This window comes from Bubalus kerabau, chromosome 9, assembly GCF_029407905.1.
Source record: "Bubalus kerabau isolate K-KA32 ecotype Philippines breed swamp buffalo chromosome 9, PCC_UOA_SB_1v2, whole genome shotgun sequence".
In the NCBI taxonomy this organism is placed as follows: domain Eukaryota; kingdom Metazoa; phylum Chordata; class Mammalia; order Artiodactyla; family Bovidae; genus Bubalus; species Bubalus kerabau.
Window position 1 is genome coordinate 67796278 of NC_073632.1, and position 17505 is coordinate 67813782.

Below are 17505 nucleotides of genomic sequence, written 5' to 3' on the forward strand. Positions count from 1 at the left end.
TGATTGCACCATATGTAGCCTCTCCTGGACATTACTGTTACCCCATCTCAAGAGATATCAGACATGAATTTACCACCATTGCGTTCTTCCTGCTTTTGAAAATAATCAGGTTTCTGTGTTACCTTCTTTCCCAACTGCCAAGAACACACTCCAGAACTTCGCATTAGCTCTTCTGATGAGTTGGAGAGGGAAATGTCATTATCCTTGTTTTACAGATGGAGAAATCTGAGGCTCAGGGAGGCTGTTTTGCCTAAGGTGAAAGTGTTGTTTTAATCCTCGACTTTTATTTTTATCTCTTCAGATTTCTTCCTGAGGGTGGTAATGAGCTCGGAGGATTCATCAGGACTAAACCTTGTCTGAAGACTTGTTTATAAAATTATTTCAATAAAATCTGCAATCAGATTGGCTGGGGCGGGTCTTCAAACCAAGCGGCTTCCCTAATGAGCACACTCGTCAGGGTGGCAAAATCTCGTTACCAGCCGGCTTCTCCCACACTTTGTCAAGGCGGGTGGTGGGGGATGGTGGAAATTTATTAGTAATAAAGACCAAAGCTCTAGGAGCTTTTATACGAGAACCTTGTTTCTTTTTTATTTCTTTAATTATTTAAAAAGTTAGGTTGGAAAATGGTTGCGGAGCAGCTAATAACGTGACTTCAGAGCAGGGTAGCTGAGCCCATCCCACTCATTAGCTCCGAACCAGCTTCGTGCTGGCTTTCCTTGGTGAGTTACTGGCTTCTAATTCCTCTTTCTTGGGGTTGTGCTATTTGCCCCTCTGATTCCTATCTGCCTCCCTGATTCAACTCACACATTTAAGTTATGGACTGAATTTTCAATGTAAAAAGAAACCCAGAAGGAGGGTTTTTGTGTTTCAGAGCCCAGGGCTTCAGAATCCTCATGGGTCTGGAAGCCACCATGGACTGCTGTTGGTTAGGAGTTTGTCCTCCATGTTTTCCGTATTTGTGATGCTTTGAAAGACAGGGTCTTTGGTTACTCACAACAGGACAGCACCCCTGAAGACAGGAGGCCAAACTATAGACCACTGTGGGGCTGGGTTGTCAAAAGGCCCCTCACTCAAAGACAGGAAAGTACTTTGCAGTCCTAAGGATCCACCATTGCTTGAAATAACCCTTTTTGAGGTCTATTCATGTTTCAGCATGTTATGATAGCACATATTTCTTTCTTTTTTGATTTAATGTTTAATTCATTTTTATGGATGAATTCTTTAGTGTGGATGTATCTAATTTTCTCTCTTCAACAGCTGATGGGCATCTGAATTGTTTCCAGTTTGAGGTTATTATAAATAATCCTACTATGAATATCTGCATACACGTCTTTGTGTAGATGTTTCCTTTCTCTTGGTGGACTCTAGGAGTAAAATTACCAGTCCTCTTTCTAAATGTCCATTTAACAAAATTTAGTAGATTTCAAACTTTACTATTACTGGGTAGTTGAATATAACATAGAAATCACATGTTTTATAAAACTTTGCAAGAATTCTTAATAAGCCAGCAGTACTTTTTTGAAAGGAGGGTTTTTTTTTTTTTTTTACATTATTTTTTGATAACTTTGTCAGTTCCTTCTCAAGGTTATTGGTTTTCTCATATGTATACTTTATTTAATGAATTTTAGCAATTTCCCACAGAAAATCATCCATTTACCAATATTTTCACATGTATTAACATTATCTTTCACATATAATATTATCTTATTTCATTTAAATCTCCTCTGCAATATGTCAATATCCATTTTCTGTATATTATTAGTTTGTATTTCCTTTTTTCCTAGATTCAAATGGTGAAAAGTATTTCCATTCTGTTAGCCTTTAAAAATATGAAAACACTTGAATCAATTGATTATACTTTACTTTCTAATTTGTAAATTTCTTTGTTGTCTATTTCTGTTTATTTGGATTTATTTTATTCTTCTATTTCTAATTTTTTAGTCATATGATTAGCTTTTAAATTTTCATTTTTCTGGTTTAATTTTGATAGTATTTGAGGCTCTAAGCATACTTCTTGGTACTGATCTGGCCACATTCCATGAATGCTTATATATAATTTTCATAACTTTCTAAATAGCTTGCAATTATAGTTTTGATTTTTTAATGAAATGCTTATAAAGATTTTTTAAAATTTCCAAGTGGTTGAGAGCTTAGATATTTTTATTCTTATTTAAATTTGTGAAAGATTTCTTTGTGGTCTTATATATTATTTGTTTTGCTCAGGGTTTCAAATAATAGCTTTTAAAAAGACTCATTTTTTGTTGTTATGGACCAAAATTCAATATTGGTCTATAAATCAACTTTCATAATTATAGCATTTCAAACTTTGGTATCCTCTTTTTGTTGTCAAAATCTGGTATTTAGGTCTCCTAATGACTTATTATTTTTCTATCAATTTTTGTTTCTTAATGTTTAATGCTGTGCTTTCATCACATGACTTTTATCATTGTAATATTTTCATTCTGTGTTATTCCTTTTATCAACATTATATACCAAATGGATCCTTTATTCCAAGGATTGCTTTATGACTCTTAGTTTTTCTAATTATTTCTGCCATTCATCTTTTTATTTCTATCTGCTTGTTTAAGATTTGGCTATTGTTTTATTCTTTTAGCTATTTAGAGTTAATTTTAACACTTACTGATGTTTTTCCTAATTTCCAAGTGAATTCATGTTCACTGCAGAAATGCTGGCAACTACAGAAAAACACAGACACACAAAATCATTCGTTACCCAGAGTTTTCTCTTTTCTCATCCCCTTCTTTAAAAATTTTCTTTGCTATGTTCAAAGAAAGCCAGAAGAGCCTACGTCAGGGCCTAAGGTCACAGGCCAATTATACCAGAAACCGGATCCTTCCACAGTCCAGAGCGTGGAGAGACAGAATTATCAAGAAATGCGCTCCCATTTCTGCTTCATTTTTTAAAATTCAAAAACAGCAAATCACATTCCTCTCTTGTCTACTGTGGGAGTGGAGAAATAAAGTGATTAGATTGCCAAGGATTCAAAGAAAGAATGATGTGAATCTGCTGCTCAGGAGGAGGAAGCCAGGCACCTCCCTCATGTCAGGAGTTGAGGGAAGGTGATTCCAGGGGCCACTGCTGAGAAGCAAAAGCATGGCTTCAGAACGGGCCTGGGTGTATGTGTGTGTTACTGTATATTTGTGTGTGTTTGTATGTATGTTGTGTTTTGTTGTATTTTGTGTGTTGGTTTTTTGTTGTGTGTATGTTGTTGTGTGTGCATGGTTGTTTGTTTATTGTTGATGTGGGTGTGTGTTGGTTTTGTGTGTATGTTGCCGGTGTGGGTGGGTGTTTTCATGTCTGTTTATTCTTGTTTGTATGTGCTGTTGTGTGTTTGCATGTGTGTATTATTTTGTGTGTGTGTGGTTGTTCTTGTGGGGAGGGGGGTTAATAGTAGCAGAAAGGGTTTGGCAGCAGCCCAGAGGTCCTGCTGAGGGTAAGCAGATAGTCAGCACAGCTAAGTTGTTTTCTTCAGTCAAGAAATTGGGTCTGAGAGCTGTCTCAAGTCATGTTCTGGCTGACAAGTAAGGTCCAGAGCTTAAGCAAAAATGTGTCCTACGTCAAAGGATCTGAAAATAGGCTCTTCAAGGAAAGGTTAAAGGGTTCAATCCCTTTAACCTAAAGGAAGAAAAGATGAAGTGGCTACTTAATTACTACCATCAAATCCACAAAGATTCTCCTAGACAGTGTGCAGTGGTTTTCAACTTTCTATAGAAGACAAGGTGAAATGCAATCCACTTAAAACAATGGCAAGATGAAGGAGTTTCTCAAACCTCAGATTTGTACAGCATGGAACAGTCTTCAGGGAATGATTACAGAATTCCCAGCCCCAGCGATCTTTGAAGAGAGAGAAATAGCCCTCTAGAATGCAGGTGCCATGACCTGTAGGAAACCAGCACAACCTCTGGGTCAGGCAGACCTGGGCTAGAATTTTAGCTCTACACAAACCCCAAATATTACCAACCTTTGTACTCTTAGCTTCCTCATCTGTAAATTGGGCATAATGACAAAATCTGTAGCACAGACTTTTGTTGGATTAAATCAAATGACAAAGTATGTAAATTCCTCAGCCCCAGTCCCTGGTACATAGCAGGTGCTCAGCAAATGTTAGTTTCCTCCCCCATTCAACTAGTAATTGATGTGCAGTTAACATTGCACATCCTCTGACCACTAAAGAGAAACCTAACTCAAATCCATTTACTAAAGATTTAGTAAGCTTCTCCTTATGTAAGGTACTAGGGCAGAAATTTCACTCCCCAGCATCCACTCTCCCTATCTTTGGCATGCCTCCAACTTTTGTGTGTGGGTGCACGCATCCACCCCCCCCCCCCCCCAGAGAAGGCAATGGCAGCCCACTCCAGTACTCTTGCCTGGAAAATCCCATGGACGGAAGAGCCTGGTAGGCTGCAGTCCATGGGGTCACTAACAGTCGGACATGACTAAGCGACTTCACTTTCACCTTTCACTTTCATGCATTGGAGAAGGAAATGACAACCCACTCCAGTGTTCTTGCATGGAGAATTCCAGGGACGGGGGAGCCTGGTGAGCTGCCGTCTATGGGGTTGCACAGAGTCGGACACGACTGAAGTGACTTAGCAGCAGCAGCAGCAGCATGCATCCACCCCCAGTCACTTTGGTTTTGCTGGAGCTTACTGGGTTACACCTGACCCAGACATTGCCAGTCAAAGCATCTGATCTTTCTGTCAAAAGTGATTGGTTCAGGAATGGAACATGACCCCATCAGAGGCAGTGAGCCCCAAGAGGCATTACTTAAGTTTGCTGGACAGCGGAGTTTAGCTTCTCCCAAACTCTGGGAGACTGAAGCTAGCACACCCATCCAACCTCCTCAAGAGCCTGAGAATTACAACATATAGAAGAGAGCAAAGCTGAGTCTAGAAACCAGAGAGAATCCAGCTCAATCCCTGGGCTTCTCAGCTATATGACCCAGTAAATCCCACTTTTTGTTTAAACTAGCTGAGTTGGGGTTTTATGTTGCCAAATGTGTCCAAACTGATAGAGACTATGTAAAAAATACAAAAATAAATTAGGCTGAAAAGCTGATAAGTTATACATAAGATGTTTACAAAAACAATAATAGTACAGGCCAAGTATTTATTATATACTATTTATCTAGGACTTATTACATGTCAGACACCACACTAAATTCTTTGCACACATTGGTTTATTTAATCTTCAGGACAGCTACTTTTATGGAATGAACAGTGTTTGACTTTGAACTTGAAGAATGGGTAGAAATTGAGTGGGTATCGACTGAGCGACTTCACTTTCACTTTTCACTTTCATACATTGGAAAAAGAAATGGCAACCCACTCCAGTATTCTTGCCTGGAGAATCCCAGGGACGGGGGAGCCTGATGGGCTGCGTCTATGGGGTTGCACAGAGTCAGACACGACTGAAGCGACTTAGCAGCAGCAGCAGCAGAGAAGAGAAAAGAGGGTAAGAAGAAGAGGGAACAGATGGAGACAGGAAAACACAGGAACAGTTTAGGGACCAGCCAGCAGTGCTATTCCTTGGGGCCTGGAGAGCAGGAAGGACAGTAATGCAGAATAAGACTGCAAAGGCAGACTGACGTGAACCCATTGGGAACTCAGGAATGTCAAGGCAAGGAATCTTGTTAATACGAGGTTTTTCAAGCAAAGAAGGAAGAGACTTCCAATCTGCTCTCACATGGCTTAGATTTACCTGGGGAAAATATTCTTATGCAGGAGATAAAGATTGCTTCCAGGTGAGTAGAGAAGGAGAAATAATGAATGTGGAGGTATTCACAACTTTTACCCCCATCCCTAACTCTGATAAAGACTGACACTTCCTTTTGAGTCAGCACTCAAATGCTCTCAACTGTTCAGAGTCTAGGTGATGAGAAAAACACAGCAAAGACAATCTGAGATGGTTAGTTGGTCTGTAAAGGGTTTAGGTGATGGGCAAGGGAGATGGACAACAGTCCTGAGTTGGAACTTATGGTGCTGGAATTTAAGGAAGAAAAAAAGAGAAATTCTTAAGGAGCTCTTGTCATCCATATGAAGGAAACTGGGAGGGAGGGTTTTTTGAACGTGAGGCTGTGAGGTTTCTTTAGAGAAAAAGCCAGGGTTTGAGGCACGTCCTCATAATTACTTTTTCACTTCCAGATCACAGATACTGAGATATGTTATCATTAGGAGGAAGAGTTTGTTTTAATATTTACTGAAGAGTATGGCTGGCTGACTGAAGATGTGGAAGGGGAAAAAGCATTTTGAGTTCAGCTTGAGGGAAGACCAGGGATGTGTGTACCCAGGGAACACTCAGAGAAGCAGTCTACTCTGAGAAGAAGCACCCCCAAAAAGTGAGAACAGAAGGTGTGGGTATGTCAAAACCATATGAGATGTTCCTCCGAAAGTTAAACCAAGAATTGCCATATGATCTAGCAATTCCACTTCCAGGTATAGACCCAAGAGAACTGAAAGCAGAGGCTCTAAGGCACACTTGTATACCAATGTTCACAGAGCACTGTTCACCGAAGGCAGTGTGGAAACAATCCAAGAGTCTGGCAACAGGTAAACGGATCAACAAAATGGGGTATGTACAATGGAATAGTACTCAGTCTTCAGCAAGGAAGCAAGTTGTGATACATGCTACAATGTGAATAAATCTCAAAAACATTATGCTAAGTGAAGTAAACCGGACACAAAAGGACAAATAGTGTATGATTTCGCTTATATGAAGTATCTAATACACGCAAGGGCTTCTCAGGAGGCTCAGTGGTAAAGAATCTGCCTGCCAATGCAGGAGCCGCAGGAGACTCAGGTTCAATCCCTGAGTCAGGGAGATCCCCTAAGATAACATGGCAACACTCCAGTTTTCTTGCCTGGAGAACCCCCTGGACAGAAGAGCCTGGCGGGCTTCAGTTTATAGGGTTGCAAAAAGTCAGACACAACTGAAGCGACTTAGCATGCATGCTCGCAATATATGCAAATTCCTAGAAAATAAAGGGACTTCCCCGGTGGTACAGTGGATAAGAATCCAGCTGCCAATGCAGGGATCGAACACTAGTTCCCACAAGCTGTGGGGCAACCAAAGCCGTGTGCCGCAACTGCTGAGCCTGCACTCTGGAGCTCACAAGTCACAACAACTGAGGCCTTAGGCTGCAGCTACTGAAGTCCGCCTGTCCTTAAGCTTGTGCTCTGTAACAAGAGGAGTCACGACAATGAGAAGCCCACACACCTCAACTAGAGAGGAGCCCTGGCTCTCTGCAATTCGAGAGATCCTACAAAGATCCAGGGCAGCCAAAAACAAATATCCCATTTAAAAATTTTTTAAATTCCATTAAAAAAAAACAAAGTAGAGTAAAGGTGACCAGGTCCTAGAGGAGGGGAAGAGGAGATGAGGAGCACTGAGTTTCTGTTTGGGATGATGAAAAAGTTCTGGAAATGGAATAGGGTGATGGTTGCACAATACTGTGATTATTAAGGCCACTGAATTGTACACTTAAAATTGTTAAAATGGTAACTTGTGTGTTGTGTATATTTTACCACAATTTTTTAAAAACCACACAGGATATAAAGCTATTGATGCTGGACTAAGAAGTGGGGGTTGTCTACTATCCCCAGACAGAAGTCTGGATCATAAAGGAGAGCTATCAAGGGTTGTTCTAAGGAGATTAATCAATAGCCATGAAAGAGAGAAGTTTGGACCAATGCCAACCACTGGCCGAGGTTGTGAACTTTTAAACTAGTGTGTGTATGTGTGCTTAATTGCTCAGTTGTACCCGATTCTTTGGGACCTCTTAGACTGTAGCCCACCAGGATCCTCTATCCATGGGATTCTCCAGACAAGAATTCTGGAGTGGGTTGCCATTCCCTTCTCCAAGGGATCTTCCCCACCCAGAGATCGACCTAGGTCTCCTACATTGCAGGTGGATTCATTACCATCTGAGCCACCAAGGAAGTCTTCAAACCAGTAAGAATGGGATAACTCTAAGAGCCAGACAAGGGGAGAATTGAAGGAATTTTTGATAACTGGATGGGGACAGAGACACTGGGGAAGCCAGGCATTTCTCATGACTCAAGCATTTTTTTCCTTACAAAACATTTGCTGCAGTGGTTAATTTCCATTTTTTACCAAACTAAGTATTTCCTTCCTAATATTACCTAACTTTACCTTTCTCCACTGCTGCCATAAATAGAACTCATCAACCACAAAGTCACTAGAAAACTGTCAACCTCAGCCAATATAGAGCACTCAACCATATGGAAAAAAGTGGGCAGTCATGACTCAGGCAAAGTGACTCTGCTTTTCTGAATGGAAAAAACATTCCACATTTTGATCTTGACCAAGAATGTCACTGAATGCAACTCTGAGGTCTGTAAATAAACCTTTTTTTCCCCCTTTGATACTGCAATGTTTCCTATTGCATAACCATATGCTTTGACAAAGAGACAAATGTCAAACTCTCATCTAATCAATATAAAAGCCATCTTACAACCTGTTTTTCAGGATCTCCTTTTTCATTCCTTATGTTTTGTAACCCTACTATTCCAGTAATATTTTAATTTCAATTTCTTTCATATCTACACAAAATCCAAAACAAAGTACATGTTTATGTAAAAACCTGAATTCTTCTTACAGGTTCAAAAACAATTTTGCTGCTCCCTCAGACACAGCTTAGATGTGTTTTATTATCGAAGGGACCCTGGTGTCTCTTAACCACAAATGAAGTTAAAGCAGTTAACCTGTTTACCCCACTTATCACCCAGCGTCACATAGTGGCAGAGCAGAGTCTTCAAAGCTTGGGAAAGAGGGAGGTATGTTTTGGTAATGAGGAGAAAGGTCTGACACCAGACCAGATTAGTGCCACAGCGAGAGGCTCTGAGCAGGTCACAGAAGCAAAAAGACAGAAGAGAGGATGAGGGTGCTGGCAATTGATGTGATACCTCTGCCTTCATCACCCCATATGTTATTAATACATGCAAAAGGAAAAGATTAGCTGGACTGTACCAAACTAGATCCCTCCAACAGCTGGAGGTATAGGCGTTGTTCTTCTCCATGGCATCTATTCACATACACTATCTTTGTGGAACTCTGGGGGCGTTATAGGAAAAATACTTTAGCCTTGCCACTTCAGGAACATGCATGTATATTCACTGAACAAATACTTACTGAGTACTTCCTATTCTGCCAGACACTGTGCAAAGTCCTGGGGATAAAACTGTGAAGAACCCTGTCCTTCAGGAGCCTACAATCTTAGTGGAGGAGACCACGATAAATAGAATGATAAACAAGTCATGTTCATGAGAATGACAATGAACAGAAAGAACAAGAGTGAGGAAGTAAATAGAAACTGCAGCAGGCCACCTCAGATGGGGTGTTCAAGGATGTCCTTAGAAGGGGGTAACATCTGAGCTTGATCATCAAGGATGAGAGAGAGTCAGCCGTCTCCCCTTGGGGGAGCTTCCCAGAGCAACACAAGTGCCAGACTCGGGAGCACTTGCTCAAGAGAGACAACAGAAACTGCAGTGCTGGCTAAAGCCAGATCTTGAGGATCTTGTAAACCACACAGGGGTGGTCAGAAGCCACAGAAGAGTTTTAAGCAGAAGGCCAGGGCTTCCCTGGTGGCTCAGTGGTAAAGAATCTGCCTGCAATTCCGGAGATCCAAGTTCAAGCTCTGAGTTCAGGAAGATCCCCTGGAGAAGGGAATGGCAACCCACTCCAGTATTTTTGCCTGGAGAATCCCATGGACAGAGGAGCCTGGTGGGTTATGGTCCATGGAGTTGCAAAGAGTTGAACACGACTTAGCAACTGAACGATAACATGCTTTTATTTACATTTTTAGATGATCACTCTGACTGCTGTGAGGAAATGGAGGTGAAACTGGAAGCAGATTTCTCAGGAAGCCACCATGAGAACCCAGAGAAGTGATGATGGCAGTTCAGACTAGGGAATGGTTCTCAAAGTAGGGTCCCCAGCACCTGGCAACTTGTTAGCAATGCAAATTTCAGGCCCTACTCAGCCCCAGTGAATCAGCATCTCTGGGGTGGGGTCAAGCCATATGCATAGTAACAACTCTTCCAGATGATTCTTTTATTTATTTATTTATTTAATTTTTGGCTGCACCAGGTCTTCCTTGCTGCTCTCAGGCTTTCTCTAGTTGCAACAAGTAGCTACTCTCTAGTTGTAGTGTGTGGGCTTTTCACTGCAGCAGTTTCTTTCATTGCAGAGCACAAGCTCTAGGGTGCATGGGTTTCAATAGTTGCGGCTACTCATCTCACTGGTGACTTCGTAAGGGTCTCTCAATTATTCCTGGCCTCTGGCCTCCTCCACTGCAGGGGGTCACCCCAGAGCACTGCTTTACCCACCATGTCCTGCAACATCATTAATAAATTCTTAATTTATAAATTCTTAATTAATTAGTAAATTCTTCAGAATAAAATTCAGATGATTAGATTGATATTCAAGGTCCTACACATTTTGTCTCTCCCTATTTTTCCTAACTTGGGCTTCCCAGGGGTAAAAAATCTGCCTACCAGTACAGGAGATGCAAGAGTTGAGAGTTTGATCCTTGGGTCAGGAAGATTCCTCTGGAGAAGGAAATGGCAACCCACTCCAGTAATTTTGCCTGGGGAATCCCATGGACAGAGGAGCCTGGTGGTCTAAATTCCATGGGATCGCAAAGGATCCGACACGACTAAGCAACTGAGTAACTGAGCATGCACATTTTTCCTAACGTACCTACTTATACTTTCCAATATGTACCTTATACTCAAAAAAGGCTGGCCTATTTGTAGTCCCCTGGGCATGCATCATGTACACCCACCCACACCGCCTCTGCCCTAACCTAGAATGCCTCTCCTCTCCACTTTCTCTCCAAATCATTCCCATCCCTTCAGATCCACTTCTGTCCCCACCTCTCTTGGGAAGTCCTCTTTGACTTTCCTTACCCATAATGGTCTCTCCCTTCTCTAAATCTTTAAAACCACTCCTATCTGTGCCAGTCATCTGATGCTCCTCAGGCACTGCCTAGCATGACTCGTTTCCTGTTCGTGGGCTTGGGCCTTATCGCATCAACCGGATTATAACCCCACTTAGAGCAGATGCCACATTCTACACAGTGATTCATCACGATGATTATGTGACCTCTTATGTCTCCCAGACTATATTGTGGAGCATGATGGACAGCACAATGGAAACACAGATAAGCAAGGATATAGCAAACGGGTCTCACTGTCTGCCCCATTCGTGGCCCCTTCTGGGAATCTTTCACATCCCTTCAACCCAAAGCAGCCAGTCCAGTGTGAGAAAAGCAGGATGTGGCCTGATGAGGCACTTCCGTATGAGGTTCTGCCTGAAGAGACACAGAGGTTGCTGTCAGTTGGTGGTGGCTCCTGGAGCTTGGAGATCATGATGGAGGGCTGGACTGGCAGCTGTGCTGATGAAGAAAGCAAGAGGACTGTGCAGAGGAGACTGGCTTAGGTGGGAGGTCAACAGAGAAGATGTGCAGAGACAGCAATTGTGCCGCTTCTAGAAACAGAAAGAAAGACTCAGCTCCTGGTGGCCAGCTGATTCTCAGGTCCTGTCTGTCACTCAACAGGGTTGAGTTGTATCTCCTGTCCATGAGGTCCCTCTTTACCATTTCAGGACATTGGAGCTCACTGGGATGGCTTTCTGGTTTTTGCCTTCCAAGGAACTTTGGCTGGAAAAGAGGCGGCACAGGCTGATAATAACTCTACCTTCCATTCCTGCTACTCCTCCCAGGATGGGCTCCTCAGGTCCTGCCCCTTCCCTTCTTCTAGGACTGTCACAACAAAGCATGATTCCTTGATTCCTAACGTTGAAAACCAAGAAGCAATTGCTCAAATGCTGTCAAAAGTGACATCCACGTTTGAGTGACAATGATGGCTTCGGTCCTGTCCCCATCCACTTCTCTATTTTTAGTTCCGCTCCTGCTCTCTGCAATTACAGTGCCTAGCGCCGAAGCAGTTGCCAGGAGTTATTTAACAAGTACCTTGCCCTTCTTTGAAGATGGTGCTTTGATCATGAGCTTACATCCTCCTCTCAGTAACAAAGATTTCAGAATGTGCCATTTCACAAAACACTGAGCCTCTTCTGGTGTTTTCTTTGAATGACGGGCTTGAGCCCATGGACTGATCATGGACACTGGAGTTTATCAAAAAGAAATTACCCTAAACGCAGTGTCTTCAGCTATTTTCTCTCCATCTCTAAAATGGGACTAACATGCCCAAGTTTTCTCAAAAAGGCCAGAAAATGAATTAATATAATGGGTGGAAGTGAAAGTATGAAAGTGTTAGTCACTAAGTCGTGTCCGACTCTTTGTGACCCCATGGACTGTAGCCCCCCAGACTCCTCTGTCCATGGAATTCTCCAGGCAAGAATACAGGAGTGGGTTGCCACTTCTTTCTCCAGGGGATCTTTCCTACCCAGGGATGGAACCTGAGTCTCCTGCATTGCAGGCAGACTCTTTACTGACTGAGTCACCAGGGAAGCCCCATAATGATAGGAAAGAACTTTGTAAATACATTCCACATAGTATTATTTTTCTAATTACCAATGTCCATTTATCTTCAGGTAGATCATTCAAGGTGTAAGTGTTATGTTCAAAGAACTATGAAACACTTAAAGCTGTGTTATGACACAGGGGCTACCTGAGTCCCCTACTAAATGATGCTGATGGACATGCTGTAGTGCCCACTCCCGCATGCACATGTATTTATCTAATATTTGAATTTTTTACATCAAATGCAAATTATTTATCCCATCAGAAAATCCTATGTATAAATTAGGGATCAATCAAAGGTAGAAAAATTGGGGAACCACACCTGCAGGAGAGTGAAGAAAGCCAGATAAAGGAAGAGAATTTGGACTTTATTTCATCACAATAAACGCCTCAGTGGATCCTGAGGACACTGGGCTGACCCTGAAGACTTGTCCCAAGCGAAGCCAAGAGGCAGAACTCTGTACCCCTACCTGTCAGTCATTGGGTGCAAGCTGCCCCCAGGAAGGGGTATTGCCTTCATCTGAGAGCAATTCCTGGGAGGGGTTACTCAGGCCAGCCGTAGGCTGGGGAATGAGCCTAAAGCAGATGAGGAAGCAGGGGTTGCAAGGATCTGAGCACAGTGCAACGTCTATTACAAGAAGCCAGAGTCACCTTTGTGTCTTTTCATGTGTCAATGAAATAAGCAACTAATAAGGAATTCCTTGAAGAAAAGGTGGTCTTCACAACGGTTTTCTTGCTCCAAGGACACACTGTAGGGGATGGAACATACCTCGGACTACCTGGTATCTGACACACAGGGCTAACAGGAGAATCTGTGGCAGGACACAGGAAAACTCCAGACATGACCCTGCGCCTACACCCCAGCCAACAGCACATACTGCCGGCTCCTTAACCCACAGACTCACATCTCTCATCACAGGTATTTCATTCCAGGAATGAGGTCCTGGCCTTAGCTCAGCTGAAAGGGATGTTTTGCTTTTCATGTTCGCCATCTCCTCTAGTACGTACACCTAAGAGCCGACAGTGTTATTGCTTCAAAAAGGCTTATGGCTATTAGCCTGAAATTAAAAGGTATTCTCAGAAACAACTGGGAGAATTAAAAGATCAAAAATAACATTTGAAACCTTTGCAATTCCCCCATTAAATGACAGGATGTGCTAAAACTCACCTATACTCCATTTTGCAGGAGGAAATCCTCCCAGGCTATCTTAAACTTTTACACATATTTATTCCTTGCAACATTTTTATTAAACTTACTGAAATATGTTGTAGAGAAATACACCCTTGATCTTTATCAAAACTGTATATTTCTTTTAAGTCCTGAGGAAGGGCATTCTCTCTCACCTAATGAAATTGTCAAGTGGCAGCTCTAATGGCCTCTTTGGCCCATCTTGCTGTCCCGTCTAGCTCAGAAATTAATCAATTCAAGAAGACATATTAACTTCCTGGTTAATTCAAAGATCAGATTCTATGATTTTTGTTCACCTATAATGGACAATGTGTCCGGGTGATTATCTCCTAAGAGGATCACCATTTAAGCTTTTCCTGGATGCTCAATTCTTCTTTGTCCATTTTCTAGCATTTTTATCTTCAACCAGGAAAAAAATGTACATTGTCCTACATTCGTGGTTTGGCAGATTATAAGCCATCATTGTTCCTTTCTCTTTTTGATGTTCTTCAGATTTTTAGAAGTGAGTTTAACAAGTACTTTGAGTTTCCTCGGTCCTTTCCAACTTGTCACCATCATAATTGCAGATGCACTTCATTGACAGACAAATAAACATTTACCTTTTTTGCCTGAGTATGAAACCAGTCCCTGCCTGCACTTGCTGGTATGGGCAAATTCTCACCAACGTGTGAGGCTATAAAAGTTACAGGTTAATAGCATGGATTCTTTTTTTTTAATTGAAGTTGATTTACAGTGTTGTGTTAGCTTCAGGACATGTGTAGTAATCATACCTGAAGTGTTAGCATCCAGCCCAATGCTCTCTTCAAAGAGGGTACTCAGATGTTTACGTAAATGAATGGATATTTTAATTCGCTAGGATATCATCTTTGGGGTGCCTGAGAGTGTGATATAGAACATGATCCCATCTGAAATAGAAGAGAATGATTACGTCAAGTGATCCAGATACATAGATATAGTCTTTTTCAGATTCTTTTCCCATATAGGTTATTATAAGGTATTGAATATAGTTCCCTGTGTTTCACAGTAGGTCCTTGTTGTTTCTCCATTTTATTTTATTTTAAAAGAGGGAAGGAGACACAAGTTTTGGGGTGTTTTTTCTGGTATGTTGTTGTTTAGTAGCTGAGTCAGTCATGTCCCACTCATTGCGACCCCATGGACTACAGCCCACCAGGCTCCTCTGTCCAAGGGATTTCCCAGGTAAGAATACTGAACTGGGTTGCCATTTCCTTCTCCAGGGGATCTTCCTGACCCAGGGATCGAACCTGTGTCTCCTGAGTTGTAGGTGGGTTCTTTAACACTGAGCCACCTGGGAAGCTGCTGTTTATCCATTTTATACATAGTATTGTATATCAGTTAATCCCTAACCCCTAATTTATCCCTCCCCTACTTTCCCTTCAGGTAATCATACGTTTGTTTTCTATGTCTGTGAGTCTATTTCACTTTTGTAAATAAGTTCATTTGTATTATTTTTTTAAGTTCCACATGTGAAGCGATATGGTATATTTGTCTTTTTCCATCTGACTTACTTCACTTAGTATGATTAATCTCTAGGTCCATCCAATATAGCATGGATTCTTGAGCTGGATTGTCTGGTTTCAAATTCCACCTCTGCCACTTAGCTCTGGAAAGAATCACAACTTCTTTGTGCCTTAGCTTCCCTGGGTATACAGAATATCTATTCACAGGGTTACTTAAAATTTTTAAGTTTTAAAAATTTTAATTAAAAATAAAACTGTTAGAATTAACTCAGCTAAAAGCAGTGTCTAACATGTGATCTACATATTTTTATATGTGTGCATGCATATGTATACTAGTTATTATTACTAGTATTACAATACAAATTTAAAATTATTATCAATTATACAGCTAAATTATGGTATTTGTCAATAACAGCACAAAATTTATTATGATATAATCATTCTCTTCTATTTCAGATGGGATCATGTTCTATATCACACTCACAGGCACCCCAAAGATGATATTCAAGCTAATTAAAATATCCATTCATTTACCATAAACATCTGAGTGCCCTCTTTGAAGAGGGCATTGGGCTGGATGCTGATACTTCAGGTATGATTACTACACATGTCCTGCCCTCAGAGCACCTTTCCTCCCAGAGGTCCACAAACACTAGCCCTTCCTGTCAAATAGTGGACCTTTGAGCACATTTTCTAATCTCATATTTATTCTTAAGCAGTCATTATTAGCGAATGTCTTTATATTCTGTCATGAAGCTTCCTCTCAGGTCATTGAAAGCTTAGAGGAGATAGATATTCCACATTAGAGAGGGAGAGAAGATTCCAAAGAAAGGCTTTAGCAGGTACAGTGGTATTTTTCTACAAAATCATTGTGATATCTCCACTGATATCTTTTTCTAGGCAGGTGCTATATTAGTAGACCACTTTTTATACATCTGCAACCGAACAGGGCTGACAGAGCTAGTCTTTCCCACTCCAGGCTTCTCAGGTGGTGCTAGAGGTAAAGAATCTGCCTGTCAGTGAAGGAGATGTACGAGTCATGGGTTCAATCCCCAGGTCAGGAAGATCCCCTGGAGGAGGGCTTGGCAAACCACTCCAGTATTCTTGCCAGGAGAATCCCCTGGACAATGCAGCCAAGAGGGCTATAGTGTAACTCCATATCATTCCTTGGATAATGGTTTGCTTTCACAAAATTGCTTGTTCCCTCTGATGACTCCTTAGTATTTATTGGGAATATAACTAATTAAGTCAGCTGCACAAATTCCATACTTATTGTGTGATAAAAATTATACTATATAAAGTGCAGGAGCTAAAAATATCAAAAGCGGTATTAACCAAAATTTATAATTAAAGAAGAATACAAAAGTCATTACAGCACATTGGAACTAATCAGGAACAGCTTTTAAAAGGTGAATTTTAAGCCAGAAAGGTTACATGCATGGACTGGTGATATTAAAAGCAGACAAGGGGGTTCTGGTATCCAACAAGGTACAGAGGAAGGCATTTGAAAATCTGTGCATGCATGCACACACACACACACTCACACACACTCCTCTGTCCTTCCCAAACTCGTGTGCATATGTCGGCAAAGACAGTCTGGTCAATGAGCTTGACGGATGGCTGTGAAGTGTGTGCCATGTGGCTGAACTGGAACCCATGATAGTGTGGACCCAGACGAGAATGAACTTTTCAAGCTTCCCAGGTGCCTGGAGCTGGACATCCCTGTGCACACGGATCCCTGTGCACCCCAGTGGAGCTTTCACCCATCAGGTGCCCGAAGCATCGTCCTCGACCACCGAGTAGTTGAGGTAACTCTCAACTCTGGTAACTCTCTTAGGTTCTGTTGCCTGGGGAGTGCTCCCTAACACAATACAGAAAGAATTTCAGGGCTGCCCATCCAGAAATCTGATGCAGGGAGCTCCTAAGGGGTGTTAAAACTGCCCTCCTGTGACCACAGTATGGGAAAGAATCCAGACCTGGAGAAACCACACACTAAGAGGGCTCAGGTTAAAAGCTCAGAGAGCCAAACATCTTGCTCGAGTGCTCGCCGTAGGCCAACAAAGCCTGAGAACTCTCTGGAAGCTATGATGAAGGCCAAGAAGCAAATGTCTACGGCAGCAGGCAGACAAGCTGGCGACAAGATCAACGCGGCACATCTGAGCATAGGACCAGAAAGGCTTCCAGCAATTTCTGTGTGAGCAGACACTGTGGCCAGACATCAAAATCCATGCCTTTGTGCAATCTCAGGACAGAGAGCAAGTTCAAGCTCTTTTAACCAATTCTTTGGTCTTCATAGAACTTCTACTTAAAACATC

The 17505-nt window shown here is 41.8% G+C and overlaps 2 long non-coding RNA genes across 2 annotated transcripts in view; one reads left to right on the forward strand and one right to left on the reverse strand.

Annotated features, from left to right (window-relative positions):
• The window catches only part of LOC129619952 (uncharacterized), a 48916-nt gene that overhangs the window by 18604 nt on the left and 12807 nt on the right, over window positions 1-17505 (reverse strand). The gene's annotated exons all lie outside the window — the stretch shown is intronic.
• On the forward strand, window positions 6190-10373 carry LOC129619951 (uncharacterized). The gene is made up of 3 exons (XR_008698315.1): window positions 6190-6377; window positions 6456-6569; window positions 9845-10373. It is a non-coding gene; the product is annotated as an uncharacterized LOC129619951 (long non-coding RNA).